Source organism: Oryctolagus cuniculus, chromosome 9, assembly GCF_051225735.1.
Source record: "Oryctolagus cuniculus isolate XC-2025 breed Fujian yellow rabbit chromosome 9, ASM5122573v1, whole genome shotgun sequence".
In the NCBI taxonomy this organism is placed as follows: domain Eukaryota; kingdom Metazoa; phylum Chordata; class Mammalia; order Lagomorpha; family Leporidae; genus Oryctolagus; species Oryctolagus cuniculus.
In genome coordinates this window covers 24064811-24086863 of record NC_142875.1, presented here as the reverse complement: position 1 = coordinate 24086863, position 22053 = coordinate 24064811, and positions in this window count along the sequence as shown.

Here is a 22053-nt window from a genome sequence, read left to right as displayed (position 1 = left end):
TGTCTTTTCATTTTTTTTTTTTTATTTTTTGACACGCAGAGTTAGGTAGTGAGAGAGAGAGAGAGAGAGAGAGAGAGAGAAATCTTCCTTCTGTTAGATCATCCCCCAAATGGCCGCTACAGTCGGCGCGCTGCGATGATCCGAAGCCAGGAGCCAAGTGCTTCCTCCTGGTCTCCCATGCAGGTGCAGGGCCTAAGAACTTGGGCCATCATCCACTGCTCTCCCGGGCAATCGCAGAGAGCTGGACTGGAAGAGGAGCAACCAGGACAGAATCCCGTGCCCCAACCGGGACTAGAACCCAGGGTGATGGCGCCGCAGTCAGAGGATTAGCCAAATGAGCCACCGCACAGGCCGCATTTTCATTTTCTTAATGATGCATTTTGGGGAACAAAGTTTTACATTTTGATGAAGTTTAGTTTTCCTTTTATGAGATTTACATTTTCATGAAGTTTAGCTTAGTTTTACTTTTATGAAGATTTACATTTTGATGAAGTTTAGCTTTACTTTTTTTTTTTAACTTTTATTTAATGAATATAAATTTCCAAAGAACAGCTTATGGATTACAATGGCTTCCCCACCATAACGTCCCTTCCACCCGTAACCCTCCCCTTTCCCACGCCCTCTCCCCTTCCATTCACATCATGATTCATTTTTGATTCTCTTTATATACAGAAGATCAGTTTAGCTTACATTCAGTAAAGACTTCAATAGTTTGCTCCCACACAGAAACATAAAGTGAAAAATACTGTTTGAGTACTAGTTATAGCATTAAATCTCAATGTACAGCACACTAAGGACAAAGATCCTACATGAGGAGTAAGTGCACAGTGACTCCTGTTGTTGACTTAACAAATTGACACTCTTGTTTATGGCATCAGTAATCACCCTAGGCTCTTGTCATGAGCTGCCAAGGCTATGGAAGCCTTTTGAGTTCACCAACTCTGATCATATTTAGACAAGGCCATGGTCAAAGTGGAAGTTCTCTCCTCCCTTCAGAGAAAGGTACCTCCTTCTTAATGACCCATTCTTTCCACTGGGATCTCACCCGTGGAGATCTTTCATTTAGTTTTTTTTTTCCCCCAGAGTGTCTTGGCTTTCCATGCCTGAAATACTCCCCATGGGCTTTTCAGCCGGATCCGCATGCCTTAAGGGCTGAATCTGAGGCCAGAGTGCTATTTAGGACATCTGCCATTCTATGGGTCTGCTGTGTATCTCACTTCCCATGTTGGATCGTTCTCTCCATTTTTGATTCTATCAGCTAGTATTTGCAGACACTAGTCTTGTTTATGTGATCCCTTTGGTTCTTAGTCCTATCAGTGTGATCAATTGTGAACAGAAATTGATCACTGGGACTAATGAGATGGCATTGGTACATGCCACCTCGATGGGATTGACTTGGAATCCCCTGGTATGTTTCTAACTCTACCATTTAGGGCAAGTCAGCTTGAGCATGTCCCGAATTGCACATCTCTTCCCTCTCTTATTCCCACTCTTATATTTAACAGCAATCACATTTCAGTTAGGTTTCAGCACTTAAGAATAATTGTGTATTGATTATTAAGTTTAGCTTCACCTTTATTTGTTACTCAAGCTTTTGGTTTCATATCTGAGAACATGTTGCCAAATGCAAGATCACAGGCCGGCGCCGTTGCTTACTAGGCTAATCTTCCGCCCTGCGGCGCCGGTACTCCGGGTTCTAGTCCCGGTTGGGGTGCCGGATTCTGTCCTGGTTGCTCCTCTTCCAGGCCAGCTCTCTGCTGTGGCCCGGGAGTGCAGTGGAGGATGGCCCAAGTGCTTGGGCCCTGCACCCCATGGGAGACCAGGAGGAAGCATCTGGCTCCTGGCTTTGGATCGGTGCAGCGCACCAGCTGTAGCTGCCATTTGGGGGGTGAACCAACGGAAGGAAGACCTATCTCTCTGTCTCTCTCTAACTATGCCTGTCAAAAAAAAAAAAAATTACAAGCTGGAAATGCAAGATCACAAATGTTATGTTTAATGTTTTTATAAAAGGTTTTATTATGTTTAGCTTCTCATTTTAGAATTTAGCCATTTACTCCTAAAATAACTTCAATAAGAAGTAACTTTGGCTTCTTCATTTATTTTCTATGCTCTATGCCTGTTTTGTTCTTATTTACTCTACCACTGCTGCCTTATATATTTTATTGACATTTTGTACCATGTTCTTTCTGTTATCTTCTGAATTTACATTTATTTTTTAAATAATTCTTAGCATTTACCTTGACGATTATAGCTAATATCCTAAATTTTTCTTAACTTTTATTTAATGAATATAAATTTCCAAAGTACAGCTTATGGATTACAATGGCTCCCCCACCCCATAACGTCCTTTCCACCCGCAACCCTCCCCTTTCCCACGCCCTCTCCCCTTCCATTCACATTGTGTTCTCAGCTATGACATGGTGTGTGTATACAAAGGTTATTTTTCTTGTTGATTTTATATCCTGACACTTTTCCAAACTCCTTTATGAGTTTCAGTAGTCTTTCAGTGGAGTCTTTAAGATCACCTAAATGTAGCAATGGTAAGAATGGGCATCCTTTTCTTGTTCTGGATCTTAGGGATTCTCATTAAAATATTTTCAAATGAATAAAAACTAAGAAAATTTATCATTAGCTTTAAGTGATAACTAAACTAAGTTTTATAAACATAAAGGAAATGGTAATACAAGAAAACTTGGAACTTCAGAAAGGAAGGATGAATTTTAGAATCTTTAAACAAGAGTATATAGGAGCTAAAACCAATCCCAAGAGCAAGAACTGTCTGATCAACAATTGGTGCTGGGAAAACTGGATCTCTACAAACGGTAGTATGAAACAAGACCCCTACCTTACACCTTACAGAAAATGCACTCAAAATACATCAAAGAACTAATTCTATGAACCAATACCATCAAATCACTAGAGAATATTGGGGAAACTCTGCAAGACATTGACATAGGCAAAGACTTTTTGGAATACAGCCCAGATGCACAGGCAGTCAAAGTTAAAATTTACAAATTGGATTATATCAAACTAAGGAACTTCTGCACTGCAAAAGAAACATTTAGCAAAGTGAAGAGGCAACCAACCGAATGAGAGAAAATATTTATAAACTATGCAACTGATAAAGGACTAATATCCAGAATCTTTAAAGAGCTCCAGAAACTCAACCACAAAAGAAATAATCCAGTTAAGAAATGGGCAAAGGACTTGCTGTATTTATGAAATACATAAAATTTGTTCACCTTAAAAAATTTTTAAAAATGAATAAATAAATGATACAGAATATAAAAAGTGGAAATAAAATGTAAAATTGCAATAATAATGAGTTTTATTTTTACCATTGCAGTTTTCTTTACTAGAGCTTTGTATTTGTTCTTGTTGTTTTGAGTATTTTTAAAGATTCATTTAGGGTCTTGCACAGTGACGTAGTGGGTAAAGCTGCTGCCCACAGTGCCGGCAACCCATATGGGCACCGGTTGGTGTCCTGGCTGCTCCACTGCCAATCCAGCTCTCTACCATGGCCTGGAAAAGCAGTAGAAGATGGCTGAAAGCCTTGGACCCCTGCACCCAGGTGTAAGACCTGGAAGCCTCTTCTCTCTCTGTGTAACTCTTTCAAATAAATAAATTAATTAAGAAAAAAGATTTGTTTAATAATTTGAAATGCAGAGTGGTGGCAGGGTTTGGGGTAGGGTTAGATATCTCTTTTCTTCATTGTTTCACTCCCCAAATGACAGCAGCCTACTCTGGGCCAGTCCAAAAGCAGGAGTTAGGTGCTCTATCTTGATTTCTCACATGAGTGCCAAGGATTCAATACTTGAGTCATGATCTACTACTCCCAGGTACATTAGCAAGCAGCTGGATTGGAACCAGAGTAGCTGGGACTGGATCCAACCAGTGTGAGGTATGAGCATTGCACATGGTAGCTTAACTCATGGCATCACAGAGCCTGCCCCTGCTTAGGTTATTTTTGTTGACATTTCAACTTGAAATATTTGTGGTACTGTAGACACCTGGATCAGGGATCCTTGTCTTTTCAAAAGGAAATAATTTCAGATGTGAGACAAAGAATAGCAGTAGCATGTTAGCCATGTTTAATGAAGAGAATACACTTGACAGATAATGCAGGCATTTCAGGAAAGAACTGACAGCACAGTCTGCCCTCAGACTATATTTTATAGATATGTATGTGGCACATAATTTCTTCTTCCCCTTCTACTGAAATATTGCAGGATTCAAGGCTTTCTGCTCATCTAATTCATGAAATTAGTCCCAGGGCATTATCAGCACAGTATTTTTTGCCCTAAAACACCCTGGTGCATGGCAGGAAAGATTCCTCTAAACTGATTCTGGGGGAGGGCTGGCAACCTCCTAAGAGGGCTCTTAGCCAAGATTTTGGTATACAAATGCTCGTATGTTTCCAGTAAAGCTTCAACATTGCTTCCATCATTCATCCACACAACATTCCCCTTTTTTTGATCCTCAGCCTCTGTCAAACACATAGGGTAATATCTTCCTTGCTACCAAATATTTCATCATTTCTTGTTGGTTAAGAAATTATTTTAACTCTTTCAGATTTCTCTATTGGGAGTGCTTTAATTTCTTTTGTATTTTAAGGTTACTTTTGTAGGATGTAGATTTCTTGGTTAAAATTATCAAATTTAGCCCTTTAAAAATACCTTCCTACTCCCACTAATCTCTGTGCCTTTTGACTAGGCTACTGTTCTTGGCTTGCAGCGGTTCAGCTCCTTTCCACTGCCTCACATATCTATCAGATAAGTGCCATGCCATTATGAGAACATTAGTTCTTTTGAAACCATAATCTCCTAATAGAGCCATACTGAAGGTTTGACTACAAGGTCTGAATCTTGCAGGAACAGAAACATTCAACAAGGAGAATCTCTGGAGTAATATTATTAGCAAGCAGGAACCTATGTAACATACAATCATGGGAGTGACATCTCATCACTTTTGTCACATAGTGCTTGTTAAAAGTCATGAGAAACAGACACCCTCAAGGAAAGGGGATTATGCAGAGATTTTTTTTAAACTTTTATTTAATGAATATAAATTTCCAAAATACAGCTTATGGATTACAATGGCTTCCCCACCATAACGTCCCTCCAACCCGCAACCATCCCCTTTCCCACTCCCTCTCCCCTTCCATTCACATCAAGATTCATTTTCTATTCTCTTTATATACAAAAGATCAGTTTAGCATACATTAAGTAAAGATTTCAACAGTTTGCTCCCAAACAGAAACATAAAGTGAAAAACACTGTTTGAGTACTAGTTATAGCATTAAATCTCAATGTACAGCACACTAAGGACAAAGATCCTACATGAGGAGTAAGTGCACAGTGACTCCTGTTGTTGACTTAATAAACTGACACTCTTGTTTATGGTATCAGTAATCACCCTAGGCTCTTGTCATGAGCTGCTAAGGCTATGGAAGCCCCCCGAGTTCACTGACTCTGATCATATTTAGACAAGGCCATGGTCAAAGTGGAAGTTCTCTCCTCCCTTCAGAGAAAGGTACCTCCTTCTTTGATGACCCGTTCTTTCCACTGGGATCTCACTCGCGGAGATCTTTCATTTAGGTTTTTTTTTTTTTTTTTTCCCCCAGAGTGTCCCGAATTGCACATCTCTTCCCTCTCTTATTCCCACTCTTATATTTAACAGTGATCACTTTTCAGTTAAGTTTGCACTTAAGAAGAATTGTGTATTGATTACAGTATTCAACCAAAAGTACTAAGTAGAACAAACAAAAAAAATACTAAGAGGGATAACATATTAAGTTGCTCATCAACAGTCAGGGTGAGGGCTGATCAAGTCACCGTTTCTCATAGTGTTCATTTCACTTTAACAGGTTTCCTTTTTGGTGCTCAGTTAGTTGTCACCTATCAAGGAGAACAAGTGGTATTTGTCCCTTTGGGATTGGCTTATTTCACTCAGCATAATGTTTTCCAAATTCCTAACAGGGATCACTTTTCAGTTAAAATTTAAACACCTAAGAATAATTGTATGTTAATTACAGATTTGATTACTACAGGAAATGATCGTGGAGAAGTCTGTCTCCCAGAGTTTATGGTCATGACTTTGATTTTCTTGGTTTCATGTTGTTACCTCTTTCATTAAGATACAAATTGATTATACTATAATACTATTTTCATTGTTTAACATTTCTGTGCCTGTGTGTTTTATTCTTTAGATTCTAGATATTTTCCTATTAATGCACCATAAAAGCTTATTCAAAATTGTAATTCTTACTAATTATTTTATAACCGTTGCTACTCATTTAAATATACCATCCTCTTCAAAAAATTTCTTGTTTTGGGATTTCCACCAAAGATATTTGTAGGTAAAGATTTTAGTAAACTTTTTAAATCTTTACCTAGAGACTGTATTATGTAGTATGTAGTTGACCTTTGTTTATAATTAATATACTTGAATCAGTTAAACACAAACTTGGACTTCAAAATTATTTTGCATCAAATCTTAGAAAATATTACCAATTTTTGTCCTTTTGTCTTTATTTTGACTATTGATCTCAATTTAACTTTTTTTACTTTGTATGAGTCTATTAACTTTAATGACTTTTGAAAGCAACTCCTTCTTTGATGGTCTTGTTATCATTCTACATGTGGATTTTATTTTAACTATTCTGTTTGAAACTTTAGGATTCCTTTCAACTAGAGGTCTTTTATGTTTCTAAAATTCTTTGCAATTCTCCACATTAATATTTAACTTTCTCTGTCCTTCTTCTACACCTAGGGTCTCTTAACAATAATCCTTCACATCTAATCATTTTATTACATGTCATCTATCTGAGGTATCACTTCATTGAATTTTGAGTTCAGTCCACATGCTTAAATTATATTACATCTATTATTCTTCTGTCTATTGAATTATTTATTTAAACTCATTATTTTTACCTAATATTTCTACTTAGTCTCCTTTATAATTAGTTCTTTCTGCTTCATGATGCAATTGCTATGTGTCATCTCTTTGAGTTGTTATTTTAAAATTTTCAAGTGTCTGACTTATCATATGTGGTTAGTCTGCTATAGGTTTTAAATCTGTATGTCTTTTTCTTGGTGTAGTTGTGAATCTTGATTATCTATTATTTTTAATTTCAAACTTATTCCTCCCTAAATACCACAAATTTTTGTTGTTGCATGTACAAGATAGAAGGGGCAATGAGAAGTCTCATCTTAATGCCTTTGTAATTTTAAGGTGCACAGTGGGGGAAACATGCTCTAAACTGCTGGTCAGAACACCACCCTTCAGGGGTTTCAAGATATTGTTTTCTTGTTTGTTGGCTTTGAGATCTTTAAAGGTGCTTTTGCATTTTCATTGTATAATTCCCCTCATACCAGCTCTTATATTTGTTGTTATACTATCAAAATCATAAAGATATTCTTCTACCTTATAAAATCTTTATGGTAATATAGTATCAATGAGCTCTATTTTCAGAAAAAGCCTCTTTTTCTCATTGATTGACAATGAAATATCTCTTACATATCAAAGCACTATGAATGCACTTTGTTTTATATCTCTCCTATTCCTCCCATGGATTGATTCATCTGTGTTTTTGTCCAAACAATAAGATTATTATTTGTTTTGCTTTATACTGAATCTCTGTATCTGGTAGAGTAATTCCTTCATCTATAATAACCCTTAAATTCAAGAATGCTATGGCTTTTCTGCAGGCTTTCATATAATTTTATTCATTTCTTTAAGAATATTATTGACATTTTAATTCATATTGCATTGAGCCTATTAGTAACTTTATATATAACAATAGCTTTATATGTTGAGCTTTCCAGTTCATAATAATGGTATGTATCACCATTTATTTAAGTCTTCTTTAACATGAATAAATAAAGTCTCAAAGTGTTTATTTTAATGAGAATTCCCTTACTTGATCTTTTCACATTACTGGATAATTTGATAATCCAAATATTCAAAGTGTGTCTGTAACTGTTGTAATTACATATTGTAAAGTTGTGTTGCCTCCTTAAACTCCTGGTTTCACTGATTATATGTTAATCATTGTCCTAGAAAAAGAATAATTTTGAGATTCTTTGTGTTTATTCTACTGCCAGCACATCCAAATAGAAGCCAATAAAAAACATATTCCTGGCTTGAGTTGCTGTGTCCAACATAGGACTTGTATATTTTAGAATAAAAATTTGTAATTTAATAGTCTTTGGTGATAGCTTATGAGAAATCTCTTTCCCATCCTCGAACTTTTTTGTGGTATTTGTTCTGTTTACACCAGGTGCCATCTCAATTTTATTTGGAATTGAGTATGATTATTTATTTACTCTTTACTACTATCCTGAAGGTGTTTAGACATATGAGATATATGCATATCCTGGATAAATGCTCCCTACCTTGTGATACCTTTTGCTTTACCATTTTTTTTTCTCAGGCTGGGAAGTTTTGAATCCAAATTCCAAATGAAGGATGTCAACAAATGTCATCAAATTAAGAAAAACTTCAGAGCTTTGATATTCTACTTAACTTTACAAAGTCAGGCTTTTCATCAAAGAGTGACACAGAAATGACCAACTGATATTTTATATTTCTTCAAAAAATGTAGGCTGCTTCTTTTTAAATATATGTACATTTATTTTCATTTTCACTTCATATTTTAAGTAATTTGATCTGTTTGAATTATTGTTAGAAATTTCTCAAAATTTGGTTTTCACATTGCGATTAGAACAACCTTATACATAGTTTTTAAAGATTTATTTATTTATTCAAAAGGAAGAGTTATGGAGAGGCAGAAAAGAGAGAGAGAAAGAGAGAGAGAGAGAGAGAGAGAGAGAGAGAGAGAAAGTGTCTTCCATCTGCTGGTGCACTCCCCAAATGGCCGCAATGATTGGAGCTGAGCCAATCCATAGCCAGGAGCTTCTTCCATGTCTCCCATATGGGTGCAGGGGCCCAAGGACTCAGACCATCTTCCACTACTTTCCCAGGCAATAGCAGAGAGCTGGATCGGAAGTAGATCATTTGGGACTCGAACTGGTGCCCATAAGGAATGCTGGCACTGCAGGTGGCAGCTTTACCCACAAAGCAGTAACACCAGCCCCTCTATTATGTTTTTACAAACTTTATTACATGCTTATCCTAAAATAGTTACTACTTTCTTATTGCATTCATTGTTTTTAAAATACAGTCTTCAAAGTGAACATGTTAAAATGTAATTTGTATACCTAGGCTGCATTTAGAACTTACTCTCATCTGTTAGCCTTTTTTTGAGATAGATTTATTTATTTATTTATTTATTTATTTTTCATAGGCAAAATGACAGAGAGAGATCCAGGAGTGGGGGTAGGTGATCCATCCACTAGTTCACTCCCAAAAAGGTGCAACAGCCGGAGCGGGCTGCACTGAAGCAAGGAATTATGATCTCCATTCTGGTCTCCCACACAGATAGCAGGGATGCAAGAATTCAGGGCACCTTCTGCTCCCTTCCTGGGTTCAGTGGCAGGAGGCTGGATTAGCATCAGCATAATCTGGAATAAAACCAGCACTCTCATATGGCATGCCCGCCTCATAGCTGCACCACAATGGTGACCCCTACAGTAAACTTTATTTGACTATTCTTGAAAAACTTTAAGAACCATTATGCTTTACTTGTTTCTTGTGTCTGAACATGATAGTACTTCTGCATACAATCTTCTCTACATGTATCTTTATTCTTTGACATCTTATACTGCTGCCTCAGACATCAACTTAAATATTCCCTGTAATCCTTGAGGGTTATAACGTAACATAATACTTAAACATACTGGACACCAGACAATTTTCTGAACTTATATAAGCCTGTATATAAAGCCAGTATACCTAATGTTTGTTTTTAGAGATTCGGATGAGTAATGTACTCAGTCATAAAAAATAATACATGCTGGTATCCCCCACAACCTAATGAAGCTAATAGTCAAAATATATGCTTTCATATTCCTTCTATAGTTGCCTGTAACTAACTTAAATTCTTATTTGGTTAGATGTTGGATTCTTTCCTAAGAGTTTAAAACTGTGAACATAGGAACTCTGTTTTCCTATGCTTTAATTCAGTGTTTGATAATGAAGTACAACTCGGAAGAATTTGTTAAAATAATGAAAGAACGAATAGACAAAATATTCAATCAAGTCTTTGAAATGAAGGTATTTCAAAAAGACCATGGAAAATGGATTTAAAGGATGTTTATTTTGGTAAAAATATTTTGAAATCTGTGCATATATTTTATAGTATCTATTTCTCATGAACTTTTTGAAGGACCCGCTTATTTAGGGATAATTTATATAGCTACTGAATGATTCCCTTACTCTACACCCAGCAACAGGAAGGCTCAGCACTCTTCTCACACAAACTCTAGGCAAGATGCCAACAATCCAAATATAATCTCTATGTTGAAATAAGACATATACACATTTTGTAAGATTTATATTGTACTAGAAAGGCAATAGATAAAGAAAATAAGGTTTAAGATCCAAAGATTATGATGTTGTATTGGGAAGGTTAAAGTAATTCTGATAGATGAAGCAGGACTGTAGATTGACCTGGCAGGACATTACTACTGCAGCTGCCAGTTCAATGATTGAAAGTCATGCTTCTTTGGCATGTTGTACTCAAAAAGAAGACAATAGCATTGTCTGACCTAGGAAAAGGGTTACTTTCATGATGCCTAAGCCATAGCAATGTCTGCATATTTGTGATTGAAACCTATACATTATATTTCAGTTTTACCCAAACAATTGCGGGTCACTAGGTATTTTTTCACAAAAATTTAGTCAATTTTCTTAAATTCATTTTCCACAAAACCGTGTTAGTGTACATATTGTACAAATATAATTTGGAGAATATATTATAAGTAAAACAATTTGAATGAATTTATACTTTTATGTTTAGTTCCTAAATTTCTATCATCTCTTTGAAGTTCATGACCTGTTGAAACATCAGCAATAATTGCAACAGCATTGAGCTTTACTCTGCGTTCTAAAAACAATAATGTAACATCATATACAATGAATTAGACAAATTCTAAAATATGAACCAGGAACAGTTGGTTGGAAATTCAAAGAGAAAGATAATACACAGCATCTCATTGAACACAAAACTTAATAGGGTTACCAAAATGTTGGTTAAATTGGGTCCAAATTTTTGGGGAGTAGAATATTAAAAATACATCTGAAATTTCCATCTGAAGATAAAGAAAATTATGGGAATAACAGAAAGAGAATGATAGTGTGAAGTCTTTAAGTTAACACTTTCATTAGCATAGAAAACATTGTATTAAATTATTAATATGTCAAATTAGAAAGGCAGTATGGAAACTGTCATTGCAAAACCTATAAGGAAATTATTATTTTTCTTTGATACTATGAATTTTGACAAATGTTGTATTTTGACCAGAATATGACATGATGAAAGGGATATTTTGGAAGGTTATATAGAAGTAGTTAAAATGATTGATTTTGGTAGGAAATAAACTGGAAGCAAGGGATTGATAAAGGGATTATTGTATTTGCCTTATGCTGCTAATACTACTGCTGCTTGCTTAGGGGCTGCTTAATATCAACATCAAAATGAAAATTTACTTGTCACAGCATATGCCAACAGAATATTGAATAAAATGAACATGTATTTCCCAGTTCTAATTTAGGGTGTCTGTCTTAGAAATAAACAGCGTGAAATGAATTTCTTGAGTTTTTACATGAAATAGATTCTGAGTAATGACAGACTTCTCTGGAATTGCCAACTACTGTGAAATTGAATATAGCAGAACAAACAAGGGTGTAGCGTTTTTAAATGCTACACAGTGCAGTTGAAGAAAGTCTAGACCTCAGTGCATTTTGAAGGTACGTAAGAGTGTTCCTAAGAAGGTATAAGAGAAATAATAGCATGAGATGACTAAAAGCATTACATGAAAGATATAAAATTTACTATTATATTACTATAGATATTTAGATACAAGTATAGTTGGACCTTTGTATCCAGCAGTTACACATCTGTATATTTAAACAGCTGGGGACTTAAAATAATAAAAATTAATTGTTTCCTACTGAGCATATACAGAATTTTTTCTTGTTATCATCTCATAAAAATATAAAAATGTTTACATAGCATTTACTTTGTATTAGGTATTAGGGGTAATCTAGGAATGGTTTAATTATACAGGAGAATATATATAGACTATATGAAAATATTTTGCTTTTTTATAAAGAATTTAAGCTTTTACAGATTTTACCAAGATGGGGCCCTGGAAAATAACTCCCATGTTTATTTGGTGAAAAGTGTAATAAATTTATAGGAGATTTGAGAAATTTTCAAACACTTGAAACAAAGGGCTTCACTAAATATATTTGACTAATTCATTTCAAATTTCCAGTAGATTTTTTTTTAACTTTTATTTAATGAATATAAATTTCCAAAGTACGATTTATGGATTATAATGGCTTCCCCCCCATACCGTCCCTCCCACCCACAACCCTCCCCTTTCCCACTCCCTCTCCCCTTCCATTCACATCAAGATTCATTTTCGATTATCTTAATATACAGAAGATCAGCTTAGTATACATTAAGTAAGGATTTCAACAGTTTGCTCCCACACAGTAACATAAAGTGAAAAATAATAGATGATTTTTTTAAATGATGATGAAATCAGATCAGACCTATTGTCATGTTTAATCCCAGTGAGAGTCAAGTTGGGAATTGATAATTTCTTTTTTTTTTTTTTTTTTTTTACAGAGGATCAGTTTAGTATACATTAAGTAAAGATTTCAACAGTTTGCACCCCCATAGAAACACAAAGTGAAATATATTGTTTGAGTACTCGTTATAGCATTAAATCTCAATGCACAGCACATTAAGGACAGAGATCCTACATGAGGAGTAAGTGCACAGTGACTCCTGTTGTTGACTTTACCAATTGACACTCCTGTCTATGGCATCAGTAATCTCCCTATGCTCCAGTCATATGAAAAATCCTGAAAACACTAAATTTTGAGCAGCATTTTTTAATTGACCACTACTTTTATTGTACTGAAAATCCCCATGTGTAAGCAAGCATCCTTTAAACCTACTTATGACAATTAAGTTGCTTTTGATGAATTTTCAAATGAGGTGTACAAACCAGTCAAATTAAATCAGATACAGAAATCCATAAGTTTATGGAGTTTTTACCAGGGGAAGGTTGTCTACAGAGATAAATCTGATAGAGAAAGGCCTAGAGAAGCAGAGAGGACAGAGTTGGGTGAGTGAAGGAGAAATAAAAAGAGTTGGACAAAAGGGCATGAAAAAAAATGACTAAATAAGCTACTTGATAATTTACTCTTTCATATCTGATTCTGCACTATCACAACATAAATCACTTCTTGGCCTTTAGGCTAACATCAAGTGTAGTTTTCACAACAGTAAAATGCAACATAACCATGCTTTTGAGAGAAATCATGGGGTGAATAATCTTTACTGAGTCAGTCCAGTGCCTAGTCCTTGGTTAGTACTACAATTAATAAATTTTACTGTATTGATATAGCTTATAAGTATATATTTTTGTAGACACAAAAGAATATGTACCAGTTGGATAAAAGTAACAAGCCTCCTTTTGACCTAGTTTGGAATGTGTTTCTCTTTTATAATAAAACTGCTAGGATATATACGTATGATCTCCAATGGATTTACTAGTAGAGTCCTGGCATGGTGACTGGTAGTTATTATTCTTCCACTATAGCATGAGAAGATGGTAGAGAAAAACACTGCAGAATACCACACCTGTGGTGATTACTGCTTATAACATCTGTACTATTAGTCCAGATGCCCATTTGCTTTGGAAGATTTCCACTGGACTTGGAAGATTTATTACTGAACATATGTGTATCAGAGGATGGTCATTAATTTTAAGGAAAGTAAAACAAAAAGGCACATGTCCATTTTAACTACCCTCCATGGAAAGAAACATGGACAATATAGTGATTATATTCCTTTCATGTAAATATTTGTGTTTTGTGGCTTTGTCAACTATCATTTCTACAATCTAGGTTGACACAAAAGATTTTGTGTTGCCAAAATCAGCTACTGAATTTTAAGTATTTTTTGTGGTTTCACAAATAAGTCAATGCTGTGGTTGTCAAATATTAGATGCTGGCATCTATCATGGAAGGGCATAGAATTGAGCATTCTAATTACAAACAAATGTGAATTCTGGAAAATAATTGGTGTTAGGCACTTAAAAATGTAGGTTGCCAATAAAGACACCTAGTTACTGCTTACATAAATATTTTGATACTTGCTTTTAGTCTGTGAACTGGTTAAGAGAACACTAATGCAAAGGAGTCTGATAACTAATATAATAGAGGCCTCACAGTCCTCCAAGGCTCGCAGAAATAAAATCAGACAATCTGGAAATGCAGTAAGGAAAGTGTTAGAGGGAATAGCATAGCATTTATGTTGAGACCAAAATAAAATAGGAGAAAGGTCCCCCAGAGTATTTTCAGAATATATATCACTAAAAATGCAGAGTTGTTGACAAGTAAACATCCATTCTTGACTCAAATCAGAAGGTGAATAGTCTTCCCTCTTCAGCAAACTCCACACTAGAGCTCAAAAAATCTTGGCATCTTCTCAACATCACAAGCCACATTTGTCTTAAGATAGATGGATCTCATTAAACAAAAACTTTTAAAATATTTTATTTTTTTTAAGGAGCACAACTTCATGCATTAAATATATACAAATTTGGGAACATGATGATTCTCCCCTCCCCTCATACTCCTGCTTTTGTACTTCTCCCTCTTCCTTTCCCATTCTTATTTTTTACAGATATCAATATGAGTATACTCATAAAATTAACCCTACGCTATGTAGAGAGTACAACAAATGGTGTGAAGAAAAAAGAAAAAGAGAACAAAAATAAACAAATAAACAAACAAGAAAATTGTTGTATCTCGACAGACAAGGCAAGACAGCAAATCATATTAGACAGATAGAAGAAGATGTGTTAAGACTGCCAGGGAGAAGTCACACAGATTAAAAATCTGAAAGAAATTTGTTTACATAATTTTTCATATTATAGAACTAATATATTCATTGAAATAGCTAATATCATACCTGTACTATCAAGTTAGCTAATATTATATCAATATTGTTAACTATATTTTCCCATTGGGATTATATATTACCAGAAAGTATGAAATTGATAAATCCTGCATCTATGACTACCTGATGTATACATTGACTTTTTTCTCAACAATGAATTACATTGGATAAGCAGTGTACCCTTGATTAAGCATCCAATTCTACATCTCATGGGAATTTATCATACTTTCATTCTGTATGCTTAAATTGTTATTACTATGTCTTTTGTACCTGTTTTCTCCCCCATGTTCTAGTTTTTAATTAAAATTTCCTTCCCAGACTTAGTTTTACAAATTGCTAATTCTTCATCTTTATTTTATTTCATTTGCCTCAAATGCAGTGTATTTATGTAAAAGCTTTACTTGATAACATGGCACAACTTTTGAATTTCAAGTATTTTTTTTCTTTTTAAACTGAGCTTACTACATCTTTATTCTCTTTGTGTATGTCTGAAGTTCTGTCCCACTGAGAGAATAGTCTATTTCTTGTGATGATAAGAGAGAATATTTATCTTTTGTCTAGACAAATTCAAATTTTATCTGTTCTTTGTGCAATGATGCTGTAAAACTTTAACTTATCAACAATGAGTGAGTATCATTAATTTTCATAGATTTTGTTGCAAAATAGATCCTAGAATGACTTATATAAATCTTTCATGGCACAACACATTTTTCAATAAATTGAACACTGCCATATTTGGCTGATTTGAATAACAGTACAAGACAGGACAAGATCGAAAAATGTAAAGGAAGATAGCTAAGTGGGGAAGAAGAAAAGGGTATATCCATTTGGGAAGAATGGACAAAACAGATACTCTGTTGACAAATCTCTTCTTGAAATATTGTTCCCACAACAAGATGCTGTTACATATGAGAAACTCTTCCTCAATACATAGGACAGATTCTTGCTTATAATTTATGTGCAGATTTGAGCTGGGCCTGGAAGTTTTCAGTTCTTGTTTACACTTTTGCTATTGTTCTGTTGAGTTCTTTGTCAATCTTTGTCTTAGTAAATGTGATATTCAACACAATATTCAGACTATATAACATGAGTCAGGCATTTGAGGATGATACCATCTCCTTATCCATCTGTTAATGTGTGCCGAACTACCTAGATTTGCAAGTCTACTCAGACTTACTCCATGCTCCACCCACTAAACCCCACTTGGTTGTACATCAGGGAAGGCATTCTTCTCCCCTTGGATCATTTTATTACTTTAAACACTTTCAGAATGGTGTGGAATCAACTTGATATCTGTTCAAATATTTTTATCTCAAGGGAGAAGATAAAATTTGATTAAGCTGAAATTAAAAAATAATTAGCTGGATTTTCCAGATGATTGGTGAATTATCTACTACTCTCTGAATATTTAATTTCTTCTCTTATGATTTTATGTTCTTACATATCATAATACATAAAACACAATATTCAAAGATTATTTACTAATGGGGATGTTTAATACCATACTTCTTATTTTCTTAAGCTTTAAAAGTTAAAGCAAAATCTTCCTTTGAATAAAAAAGAAAAGAAAATAACTTCCTTGTTTTGAATTGTATACTGAGAAACATGAAATTTGATTGTGAGTAAAGGAGCTAAAAGCGGTCAGAACTTTTTGTTTCAATTAGTATATTTTGGATTCTTTTTAATACACACTATTATATTTACCTGGCCTTCTAAACTCATGGAAAATGTTTGGAATCACAGATGACTTAACCTGTATTTTAAAGTCATGTCTACACTAAAAATAAATAAATAAGTAAAAAATAAAGTCGTGTCTACAAATTATTTAACACTCATTTATTATATATTCATGTTGTAAGCCTCATATTAGTACCAACTGATGTAATAGAAAAAGCATTGTCTATCCTGTTTGGTAGGACTTCGTCTTTTAAGGTTCACAACTTTATGATTTCATAATAGCTATTCTTTATTATCCCTATGACAATATTATTACATCACCAAATAAAGTTTGAGAGAAAATTCTTATCTGGTCTTTCTCAGCCATGGAATTATAGGTATATACAAAGGCTGATGATTTTGTGTTAATTTTTTTTTTCTTTCCACTTTACCAAACTCTTTAATGGGTTACAATAGTCTCTTAGTGGAATCTTTTGGTTACCCTGTTTACAGAATCATGTCATTTTGCAAATAGGGAAAGTTTACTTCCTCCTTTCCAATTTGTATGCCTTTAAATTCTTTTATTTACCTAATGACTCTGGCTAAAATTTCCATGACTATATTGAATAGCAGTAGTGAGAATGGGCATTCATGTCTGGTTCGTATATTTTACTGGGAATGCTTACAACTATTCCCCTTTCAGTATGATGCTGGCCATGATTGTGTTGAGAAGCGTTCCTCCTTACCCAATTTGCTTAAGGTTTTCATCATGAAAAGATGCTGTATTTTATGAAATGCTTTCTCTACATTAATTGAAAGAATAATGTGATTTTTTTCTTCAATTTTTTAATGTGAAGTAAGACATTTCTTGATTTGTGAATGTTGAACCATCCCTGTATCCCAGGGATAAATCCCACTTGGTCCTGGTGAATGATCTTTCTGATGTGTTGTTGGATTCAATTAGCTAGTATTTTGTTGAGGATTTTTGCATCTATGTTCATCAGGAATGTTGGTCAAGAGTTCTCTTTCTCTGATGTATCTTTTGCTGGTTTAGGAATTAAGGTGATTCTGGCTTCATAGAAGACATTTGGAAAGATTCCTTCCCTTTCAATTGCTTTGAATTGCTTGAGAATAATTTGAATTAGTTATTTAAATGTCTGGTAATATTCAGCAGTGAAAACATCTGGTCCTGGGTTTTAATTTCTCAGGAAGGTCATTTTAACTGATTCAGTCTCCATCTTCGTTAGCGGTATATTTAGGTTTCTATGTCTTCCGGACTCAAATTTTGTAGATTGTGTGTTTCTAGGAATTTATTTTCTCTTAGGATTTCCCATTTGTTGTCATACAGCTCCTTGTGTTAATTCATAATGTTTCTATCTGATACTTATGTGGTATCTGTTGTTAAATTTCTTTTTCATCTCTGATTTTATTGACTTGGTTCTTCTTCCTCTTTTTTTTGTGGTTAGGTTGGGGCATTGTTATATATTAATTTTGTTTATTTTGTCAAAAATGCCTCTTCATTTCACTGATCTTGTATTGTTTTCTAGCTTCAATTTTGTTTATTTTTTCTCTAATTTTTTAAAAATTTATTTACTTATTTGAAAGTCAAAGTTACACCGAGACAGAGGAGAGGCAGAATGAAAAAGAGGTCTCCCATCCATGGTTCACTCCCCAGATGGCCGCAATGGCCAGAGCTGTGCAGATCCGAAGCCAGGAGCCAGGAGCTTCCTTCTGGTCTCCCACGTGGGTGCAAAGGCCCAAGTACCTGGGCCATCTTCTACTGCTTTGCCATGCCATAGCAGAGAGCTTGATCATAAGAGGAGCATCCAGGACTAGAACTGGCGGCTATATGGGATGCCAGCACTTCAGGCCAGGGCATTAACCCACTGCGCCACAGTGCTGGCCCCACTTTTTCTCTAATTTTTTCTTTCCTCCTACTAATCTTGGGTTTGGTTTGTTGTTGTTTTTCTAGGCCATTGAGATGTATTTATGCCTTTCCACTTTCTTGATGTAGGCAGTAGTTGCTATAAACTTCACTCTTTTTTGGGGGGGGTATTCCCTCCATTGGTTCACCCCCCAAATGGCCACCATGGCTGGCCAGTGCTGTGCCGAACCAAAGCCAGGAGCCAAGCGCTTCCTCCCGGTCTCCCATGCAGGTGCATGGCCCAAGCACCCGGGCCATCCTCCACTGCCTTCCCGGGCCACAGCAGAGAGCTTGACTGGAAGAGGAGCAACTGGGACAGAATCTGGTGCAATAAATTGGACTGGAACCCAGTGTGCCAGTGCCGCAGGCAGAGGATTAGCCTAGTGAGCCGCGGCGCTGGCCTAAACTTTACTCTTAATGATGCTGATGCTGTATGTCATACTTATTTATATGTTATATTATATTTTTCCTTCATTTCCAGCATTGCTTTCCTGTTTGATTTCATCTATGATTCATTGTTCATTCAGGAGCATGTTGTTCAGTCTCCATGTGTTTGCATATGTTCTTGAGGTTTTTGAGTTGTAAATTCACAACTTCATTCCGTTGTGGTCAGAAAAGATGCATGGTATGATTTTTAGTTTTTTGAATTTGGTGAAAATTATTTTATTCCGTAGCAAATGGTCTGTCCAAGAGCAGGTTCCTTGTACTGATAAAAAGAATGTGTATTCTACAACTATGGAATGAAGTAGTTTGTGGATATGATGTCCATTTGCTTCATAGTTTAGAATAGCTCTTGTGTTTCATTGTTGAATTTCTGTCTAGTTGATCTGTCCATTATTGAAAATAGAATGTGAGTCTGTTTTTTAACTTTAGATTCATTAATGTTTGTTTCCCTGATCTTTATAACTAATAAAGTACCTAATATGTAATTTCTAGGAGTGAAATTGAAATTTTTGAGATTCAATGATTGTTAAAGCCATTGTCTCGACTGATAGGGAACAATATTTTTTTTCTTCATACTATTTGTTGAATTCTTTATTTAGTTTAGGGTTAATCTTATTCATATAAAGTTAAAATAGATATTTATAAAGATCATGAATAGGAATAGGGAAGGGAGATGGAAGAAGTAGGGGAGCATGGGCTGGAGGGAGAATATGGTGGAAAGTATACTATGCTCCTGAATGTATATATAAGAAATTGCCAGACACCCTGGCATTGAGTTCATATACATTTATTATAGACACATCTTCCTTTTCAATAATTCCCTTAATCATCTTGGTCTCTTTTAACAGTTTTTGTGTTAAAGTCTATTTTCTCTGATAGTAGGTTGGCCATACCTGCTGTTATTTTTCATTTCTGTTAGCATGGAATAACTTTTTCCATTCTTTCACTTTCAGGCTGCATATATCTTTGTTGGTGAGGTGTGTTTCTTTTAGGCTTGATCTACACAGGCAGATAGGATTAAATTGATTAAATTTGTGAGCTGGAGAAAATGCCTTCACCCTGCCATCTTTGTGACCTCATGTTCCTACTTGACTTCAACTGTACGCCCACCTGCCAATCAGACTGTATAATCACATCCTTTGGAAGTGAATAAAAGACCTGCAGTATCTGGGCCTGCTCTCTTTTTTGCCCCCATGCCTCTAGGCATGAAGCACTCACTTTCCTGTGTATTTCTTTCACTGAATAAATGCTAAAACTTTCCTATGTCACCTATTTTATTTGAGCTGATATTTAGAATTCTTACCTGAATAGACAGCAAAGGCCCTAAAATTAACATTAAAATTATTAATAAAGCTAGATGATATCAGGCTCCTTAGGTAGGTCTTGATTTTAATCCATTCAGCCAGCCTGTATCTTTTAATAATAGATTTTAGGTCATTTACAGTCAAAGTTACTATTGATAAGTAACCACGTGGCCCTGCCATTTTCCCATAAATATTCCTATTGTTTGCTTTGGCTTTCCTTTTACTTTTACTGGGAGATTTTCTGCCTTCACATTCTTTCATAATGATGACTATCTCTCTGTGTTTCTTCAAGAACTCCTAAGATCTGTATCTGGGCCACAGATAATGTCCCATAAATCTCCAGCACTCTTCTTAATTTTTCTAATTTATTCTTATTTTTTGGACTGACTGCAAAATTTCCAAAGATTTGTCTTATAACTCAAATATTCTTTCTTCAGCATTATCAAGTCTATCCCCTTGTGCCTTGGTGCAGTGTACGCCCTTTCAGTTAATATACCCAGAGGCATGTGCTGGGTATGTTACGGGGGCTCTGGATCATGCTTCAGGGCAGGGTGAGTATCCAGGGTGAAACCCATTTTGGACATGGAGGATCTCTTACTGTTAACAGAAAAGAGGGTATGATCACCCATGTTGCCATAGTCATATTCTCATCTCCTTCCTTCCAAGGTATTCAATATCCTTTTGCTAGCCCACAGTGAGCGCAGTAGTCATCCATGCTGTCATATTATTCACACAAAAGATCTATGAAATCCTTAGTATGAGCGTAGATCCTGCTGCAATGATCCCCCCCCCACCAGGCAATTAGAGAGCTCTGAGCATGTCGAGCCACACACCGTGATACCCCAGAGATCTGGAGGCACCCTTTGCCCTCTCATACTGTCAGAGTTTCCAAAGCTTCAGCACACAGGTCTCCCGTAGTCACTGGGTACAGAGCATCCACTCCACCTAGCCTGTCCTGTCCACACAGAGGCTGAAACGTTCCCAAAGACCATTTCCCCTTGTGTTTTCTGCCTAGACAGTTTAAGCCCAGTGCGAGTGAAATGGTTTGAGGATGTGGGCACCTCACTGTCCTTCTTCCCAGCCAGACTCAAAGTCAGTAGGGAACATTGGCATTTCCCTCTGGTAAAATCCCTGGATGACATGTGTATGTAAGAGCCACCGGCTGCAGCCACAACTCACTTCTCAATAGTGCCTCCTCCCTGCTGGTTGCAGGACATGCACAAGAGCCTCAACAGCTGGTACTGATGTCAGAACAGCTCCTTCTGCTGGCCCGTTGCCAGGAACATGCACGTGAAATGCTGTTGCTGCCACCACTGTCAAGTTTATGTTCTGTCCCTGCCAGTTTTTGTTCATGGGCACAGGAAACACTGGAGCCATCACTTATGTCCAAAATAGTGTCTGGGTCTCTGTCCAAAATAGTGTCTGGGTCTCTCTCTCTCTCTCTCTCTCACTGATCATAACTCTACCTGTCAAATAAATTTTTAAAAAAAGACCAACGGCAAAGGAAGACCTTTCTCTCTGTCTCTCACTGTCAACTCTGCCTGACAAAAAAAAAAAAAAAAAAAAAAAAAAAAAAAAAAAAATTAGGGAGTGCTTCAAGATGGCGGAATAGGAAGGGA